At 39.8% G+C, this 7966-nt stretch overlaps 1 long non-coding RNA gene across 3 annotated transcripts; it reads right to left on the bottom strand.

Moving 5' to 3' along the window:
- Positions 1-1332: 1332 nt before the first annotated feature.
- Positions 1333-3830, bottom strand: LOC122204087. 3 transcript variants are annotated; one of them, XR_006195483.1, is made up of 4 exons: positions 3693-3830; positions 3348-3391; positions 2755-2906; positions 1333-1479 (listed from the first exon to the last, which is right to left on the bottom strand). It is a non-coding gene; the product is annotated as an uncharacterized LOC122204087 (long non-coding RNA). The 3 variants fall into 3 exon arrangements; XR_006195481.1 differs by lacking the exon at positions 3348-3391; XR_006195482.1 differs by lacking the exons at positions 1333-1479; positions 3348-3391 and adding an exon at positions 2288-2648.
- Between the last annotated feature and the right edge of the window lie 4136 nt (positions 3831-7966).

Genomic DNA, 7966 nt, shown 5'->3' with positions numbered 1-7966 from the left:
CCAGGATGCTAATTGCATCAAGAGCTACAGGGAAAGCTCATAACTGGGAGCCGTAGGAGTAGAAAGCTCCGGAGAGCTTGATCTCCTCAGAAACATACAAAAACAGGATGAGGCTGAAAAGAGTGTGCCCATAACAACATTTTAAAATAAAAACATGAAACAAACAAACAAACAAACAAACAAGCAAACACCCTACAATTTGGTTCTAGAAAACACAGAGTTCCTATGTTCTAGTTGCAGAGCCAACAGAGTCACTTCATAAGATGACTTTACTGGTTTGAGCTGTTGCTCGTGTTGCTGTATTTGGAGGGCTGCCTCTTGTATGTGCCTGTGGTGTGCATGGAGTCTAGTACCAAGCATTCCGCTTCTGATGTTCTGTTTATACTGGACTGAGCACAGGGTTGTGCAAACTAAACAAAGCAAAACGTACTTCCCTTCAGGGAGAAGGACAAGGGAAACAACATAGTTTCATATGATAACAGAACTGGAACAGACCTTTCAGATCCATATTCCCTTTTCTTCATCTTAATAGATAAGAAAATTGAGTTTCTAGGAGGTGAAAAGACTAATTGTAGGTCTCTGAAACTTCTTACCTCCAGGCTGCTCATTCAAGCAAGAGGTACAAAGAGGAAACAGAAAAAAATTTAAAACCAAGCATAGGTGATACACTTACACAAGAAGGATAAACTCTATAGAAATTTAGAGAAGATCCACTGTGCTCATTAGTCAGGGCAGACTTCATGGAAGAGGGGGCCTCTGTGGGGTTTCATTTGGGAGAGAAAAGGAGGAGGTCCCTTCCCAACCATGAGAAGAGGAAGTCTGCCCTTCAGTTTGCCATGAGCAATACTGCTGATGAAATCCTTTATTAGTTGCAGCTTTACATTTTTGCCTTGTGGCCTAGACAAGGAATAATGGAGATTATTTTTCCCAAGTAAAGGCAACTATTACCCATAGAAAAAGGGAAACTACCCTTAATTCAGTCTCTACAATTAGGATTAGTAAAGTGAGACATTACTAAAAAAATTAGTTTAATCCTTTAACCACACCCCATCTAACCAACCCAGATACATCCTTTTCATTACTGACAAGACTATCATTTCAGCAAGCATAGCCTTCAAGTGACTCTTTACTCAATCTCCATTAGATTATAGGCAAAACTTCAACCTTCTTGATATATCTGAGCACTCCCTTCCTTTCCTTCCTTCCTTTCTTCCTCCCTTCCTTCCTCCTTCCTCCCTTCATTCCTCCCTCCCTTCCCCTTCCTTCCCCTCCCCTTCCCATCCCTTTTCTTCTTCTCCTTCTTCCTCTTCTTCTCCTTCTTCTTCCTCTTCATCTTCATCTTCTTCATTTCTTTTAGTTGCTCATGTCCTTCCCCCAGTATTCTCATTCTGTTACTTTATTGCCAAGCTTCTCAAAACTCACTTACTTCCCTAGACAGTTCCCTGTTTAGAAACTCCCACTTTGGACAAAAGTGGACACCTTTTGGACAAAAGGGGATACCCCGTTAGTATCAGTGCATTTTCTAGTGGAATGAAAACATTTAATTTATTCACATTAAAGTACTTGTGTTTGAAAGTGACTAAAAAAGCAGGAAAATATGAGACTGCCTTCAGAAAGCTGAGCTCTGAGATCAACACAATCTCTCTGGTAAGAAGTAGAAAGTGGGCACAGGCGGTGGTGTTTACTATTGAAGACTGAACAAAGGAAAGGGAACAATCAGTGGTTAGCAGTGCCCATCCCAGCACTATTCAGGAAAAAGTGAGCTTTACACTAAGTATGCTGAATATCTCTGCTCCTTAAGGCAGTCCTGGATTGGGAGAAGACAGCTGTGGCTATACCTACTCTATCAGTAAGAGAGTGAAGAGTTGAATTAACCTTTACTTCCCTGGTGATTCCTTGATCACCAGCACAGCTTTTGTTTAGGATCTGGCTGGTTTACTTATAATCTCCACACTTGTCATGTGACCTCCGCATGTTCCAAATCCTGTTGTATTATTATTTCTCACCATGAACTTACATAAGTAAGCATTCTGGTTCCATAAAACAATCCCAGAAACTTGGTGCATGTGTACGTGACAATATGTCTCTGTAAGTGATGGGACCGCAATCAACTAACAAATCAGGTTTCAGCACCAGCAAGGCTGCGAGTCAACCCCAGGTCCAGAGGAAATGCCCTAGAACAATGAATGCCAATCCGTGAGGCCACTAGGACCAGGTCTTGTTGATCTTTCCCAACAAAATTTCCACCATGTTTTATGTCTTTGGCTGTGTTTGAGAGTATATATTCTTCTCTCCAAGAAATAATGGTGACGTATTATTTGGTAACCCTTGCAGACACAATGTTTTCATTTAAATTGACGCTTTTCTAATAATGGACTTTTAGACATTGAGGGAGATTAGTGGTAAAGATATTTTGATCAGGCCAGTATGCCTGCTTCCCAGGGCCAAGCTAAACCCTAGTGCACAAGCAACACTTATTCTGTCTATAAAGTGAGCCTTGGTGATCATTTCACCCTTCTATATACATGTGGCTTGTGACTCCTCAAAATGTTACGTTGAGCGTGTCAAACCAGACATTGGGGATCCTTCTGCACTTAATAGGGTGAATATGCAGTCTGTGCTCCTGCGATGACTAGAAGCTTCAGTGCCTTGAGGTAGGAGTGAAGGGAGAAAATATTCTGATTGGAATCACAGCATGCCTGCATGCAAATCAACAGATAAAGGCTACTCTGTAATTATGCTAAAATGACCTACTGTAAAACATTTCTCTTGTCCTTTTCTTGACCCCCAGGTAAAAAAGAAGTGGTTGTTAAGTGGCATTGACCATCTATGTCCTCATCCATGTGGCTGCTCAGGCTATAGCTGTTGCAAAATGGTATTTCCCAGCCCTGTCCATGTCCAGATGGCTGGTTTAAAGCATCATGAAGTGAAATGAAAAAAGAGGAAAACATTAGCAGACAGAATTGTAGCTTGTTCATGGAAAATTAGAAGACGTACCCTTTGATTCCTTTGTGGCTCCCCACCCCCATCCCCAAGTGGTTTAGAATTAAAATGGGGACAAAAACATCTCTAGATTTATTTGGCTCTGCCATATTAACCATAAAAAAGATCTAGCCTGTTCCAATCTTAACCCAGCAGTAAACTATAAATCCAACTTCCCCTCTCTGCTGGGGAAATAAAATCCAAATACAGTAGCATCCAAATAATTATCAAGAGTTGAGCTGTGCTGGCAGGGTGCAATGTACAAGATTCAATTTTAACTAGTGATTACAGACCGGCAACCTTCTAGCCCTGAATGTCAAACGGCCATGTCACTTTCTCCTGTCACGGAGTATGTCAGGACTCACCGCAGCCTGGTGACTTTTCATCAGAGGTAATGAATCTTGTACTCCTGAGATGGGAAATGTCACTGTGCCTCCCCGCCCCTCCCTCTCCCCCCACCTCACCCCTCATTCCCTTCCTGCCACCTGTCCAGGTCCCAATAATTAGGAAAAGAATGTTGTGTGTGACACTGCTTCTCACATCCCCACCAGGGCCCTGCTACTGTCGATTTAAATTGTGTGGTCAGTACTCAACTTGCAACCATACGTGATAAAATGGCTACCTCAGTAGACGGTTTACAGGGCTGGAGTCTCATGTATCAAGTTCTCTTGTCCTTGAGCAATAAAATGGAAAAACAGTTAAGCTCTGACCTTACAGCCTGCATGGTTTGGGGCTCCAGTCCAACTCCTGATAACCTGCCTTTAAATCTTTCGAACTTGAAGTTTTTTGTTTCTGACCTTTCTTCTGCTAGATGCCATTTGGGACATCAATGAGGGTGGAGCACTGTGTGGGTGGTGACAGGGAAGGAGAGTACATGGATTGTGATGTCATCTTTTAAGTCCAGAGTTCAATGTCTGACATAAAAAGAAACTGGACAAGCGCTTTATATTTTTGTGGGGTTTTTCTGAGCCAACGAAAACACTTATGATATACATACAAATGTAGCCACTGGTTTTTGAAAACTATTTCTTGAATTTCTTAAATTCTTTTTTTTTAATTTTTTTTTTTATTTTCGAGAGAGAGAGAGCATGTGCATGAGAGAGTGGAGGAAGGGCAAGAGAGAGAGACAGAGGGAGAAAGAGAAGAGAAAGAGAGAGAGAGAGAGAGAGAGAGAGAGAGAGAGAGAGAATCTTAAGCAGGCTCCATGTTCAGCACAGAGCCCAATGTGGGGCCTAATGCAGGGCTGGATCTCATGACTCTGAGATCATGACCTGAGCCAAAACAAAGAGTCAGATGCTTAACCAACTGAGCCATCCAGGTGCCCCTAATTTCTTAAATTCTTAATATAAATCCCAGAATCTTAGAGGTTTGGAAGGAGTACATATGAATTGAATTAGAAAGAAATATTTCTATTCATGATAGAAAAATTCCCTTTATTTCTTATGCATCTCATCATTTTAGAAAATATTTAACACCTATTATGCTTCACATAATATTTCTACTTATTAAGAGATGTAAAAAAGCAATATATAGCATAATCCCTGCCTTAGTTAATATGAACAATAAGATACATGAATGATAGGTATAAAATAAGGAAATACATAGTAAGTGAAAGGAGATAGTCTTCCCAGTATGAATAACAATGCCCATAAGATATAGGTGCATTAAACTCATCTCAGATGGCAGAAAAGACGTAAAGCCGATATGGTCCATAGTCAACCAAGAAAAAGGTATCAAGGTAATGGTACATGCAAACACAGGATCACATTGTTTGTTAGTTCTAGGAACATCTCCATGTTTGGCTGTAGTGATTAGGTATTGCATGGAACACAGCAGTAAATTACAGCTGAGGTCAGTTAATCCATTGTCATCCAATATAAGTCATTCAGATGGGAAGGCAATATCAAGGTTAATCATAGCGTCGAAGAAGGTTCTAAAGGAGCTGTGGGGCAGCTAGTTTCCCTTGCTATGTAGGCATTTTGTTTTTCTTGAAACGTTCAGGGCGCTTTTATTGAGTCAAGATTCTGAGAAACATTTAAGCTTTAATGTACCAAGACTTGTTAGAGAAAGTTTATTTCTAGATAAGACTTGCCTTCCTTCTTTTTTCTCCCTCCCTTCCTTCCTTCCTTCCTTCCTTCCTTCCTTCCTCCCTCCCTCCCTTCCTTCCTTCCTCCCTCCCTTCCTTCCTTCCTCCCTCCCTCCTTCCTTCCTCCCTCCCTTCTTCCTTCCTTCCTTACCTCCCATCTTCCTTCCTTCCTTCCTTCCTTCCTTCCTTCCTTCCTTCCTTCCTCCTATATTATGTTCCAGACACTGAGCTAGGCATAAGTGATGAAACACTAAGCAAGACCAACAGGCTTCTTGTCATAATGTAGCCTAGAGCCTGGTGGAGAAAACGGGCAAGTATTCAGGCAATTATAATCAAAAATGAGAGGAAAATGAAAGAGGCTGCAACAGGCTAATGGGGTCCTAATAGAGGTACCTGGTCCAGACATAGTAGGGTAACAGGAAGAGCTTTCCAAAGGATGCCCAAAGGTAAACAGGAAGTCTTTACCATTGATCCTCTAGGAAGCCATGAATCTCTGGGTAGATTTCAGGTTCCTTGAATGGTGTCTGAAGTCTTCTCCATGAGCTACTAGAGTGGGTCTCCTTACTGGGGGGATGGGGGGGGTGGAAAATTACCCTTATTGTAATCAGTGTCTATCCTCAATTATTTAACATCACATCTAGAGGATATCTTTAAGGATAGAAAGAGGCTGAATTTGAGACACATATAATATTGTGACCAATATGTGGGCCACGATATTGCAAAGCACAAGCATACATTCTCCTTCCTTTCATCTTCTCTGTGCCATTATAAATTAATTACAAGTAAAGATTGGATAGTAAAGTTAGAAATTGTGTTTAAAACATCTCCTTGAAGGATTACAGAAAACTGAATTTCTAGTATATTTATTCTCCCCATATCTTTTTTTTGAATTTGTTTTTATTTTTGTCTTAAGTTCATTCAAAAACTGAGAGTATCATGTAGCAGGCAAAATTCAAATTATTGAAGGGCTCAAGAATAAGTAAAAAAACAATTGTTCCTTCCCATTATGTAACTTGCAGTCTAGAAGGGGAGAGAGAGGTAGACAAATAATCACAAAGCAATGTAATGCCTAAGATGATATGGGAAGATTGACCCTGTATACTAAGTGGGGGATTATAGTTCATGGACCTTTAAAAAAAGAAACGGACATAAGCCAGTGTATCTGCTTTTGTTAAATAGACTGCAAGCTGCCTTTCCAAAATATAGAGGTAATTCTCCACTGATAATTGGTAGAATCATTTACAGCTTCACAGACAGGGTAGGTGCCACCGTGGATCCCATGATGATCCTGAACAGTGTAGAGGTGAGCGAGGTGATAGGTATGGCAAACAAAAAGAGGTGCCAAAATACTCCCTAATTGGACAGGATGCACGACAGACACATTTCAGGAGGCCCCTTATAAGTCACACAGAATTAAATTGCAAATGTCCTCCTTTCTTCACCAACCCTTAGACCTGATCTTTCTTATCTTCCAGTCAAGATGAATGAAATGAATTTCTCTGGGGGCAAAGAGACTCCCTGCTCACTGGAACTAAGAAGACTGATGTCTCAGTGTTTGTACAAGCAGTCAGCAAAGGGACACAATCACCTCGAAATGTAAGTGTATCTGTGAGAAAGGGGAGTGCTCACAGAGAAGTCAAACTAGTATTAACTGTCACACAAGAACATGTAACAAGAGAAACTCTTCTGCATGACACTGTAATGGCAGATACATGTCATTATACATTTGTCAAAACACATAAAATGTACAGCATAAAGAGTGAAACCTAATGGAAACCAAGGACTTTAGTTAATAATAATGTATTAATGCTGACTCATCAATTCTAATAAATAAACCACTTTAGTGCGAGATGTTAATAGAGTAAATAAGGTGAGTGTTGAGGGACTATATGAGAACTCTCCACACTTCTCCCCCAACTTTTTTTGTAAAATAAAATTCAGAAAAGTGTATTTCCTGAAATACTTGTTATACTGTACAGTGGTTATTCATATAATCTTGGTCTTCTTGTTAATCTATGAGCTATAAGATAGGGATCTATGTTTGTATTTTTTAAATTTTCTATTTGGCAACTTCATGAAAATTTGTTGCACGATAAAAAGGACTCTCAAGTTTAGGAAATACTTCTCCATTATAAAATATAACACTGAGATGCTTAGGAATTAGCAGGCCAAAGAAGAATGGCCACACTTTGAGTAGCGGTTCCAGGCAGAGATGACGCACTGTTCGAAGGTCTGGATGCAAAAGCAGGTTCATTTGACAATCTGAAAGTACCTCTCCTTGGAGAAGGCCTATAGGGAAACTGAACCATGACCTTGGTCCATTGTTGTGGGAACATGCAAATGCAGCCTCGCATGGCCCCATACTCAACGTCCTGAGATAATCTTTCCTGCAATGTCTATTTAACGATATTCATCCTACTGTCTTTGATTCTAGAAAAAATTAAAATTCTGACAACTGAAAAAAAAATGCTCTTTTACTTCAAGCAAAAAAAAAAAAAAAAAAAAAACAGCATCATGAATACCCTATTTAAATGCAAACTTTAGAAATTATATTTCAAATAGTCCTAAGAGGACTAATTAATAATTGTAAAGTGCTTTGAAGATGGAAAGTGCTAAATTAACGTCAATATTTATTTATTAATAATCAGAGGAGGTGATTCTGCCATGTTGAAGTTGCCTCTTTTACGATCAAGTACCGACTACTACCATGATTTCACTCTCTTAATTGCCTTTTCCAGCCACTATTGCCATGTGGGAATTCCAGACTTTTTGCTTGTGTTTAGTATTTTATTATTTAAAAAATATTGCCAGTTCTCTATCTATAACTGCCAGGAATTTCCTCATTTTGTGTGTAGAGAAGCTATTATGCATTAACACAAAATTTGTGCGTCATATAAG

The sequence above is a fragment of the Panthera leo genome, chromosome D3 (assembly GCF_018350215.1).
Source record: "Panthera leo isolate Ple1 chromosome D3, P.leo_Ple1_pat1.1, whole genome shotgun sequence".
In the NCBI taxonomy this organism is placed as follows: domain Eukaryota; kingdom Metazoa; phylum Chordata; class Mammalia; order Carnivora; family Felidae; genus Panthera; species Panthera leo.
Note: the sequence above shows the minus strand (reverse complement) of the source record. Positions and strands in the feature narration are given on the sequence as shown.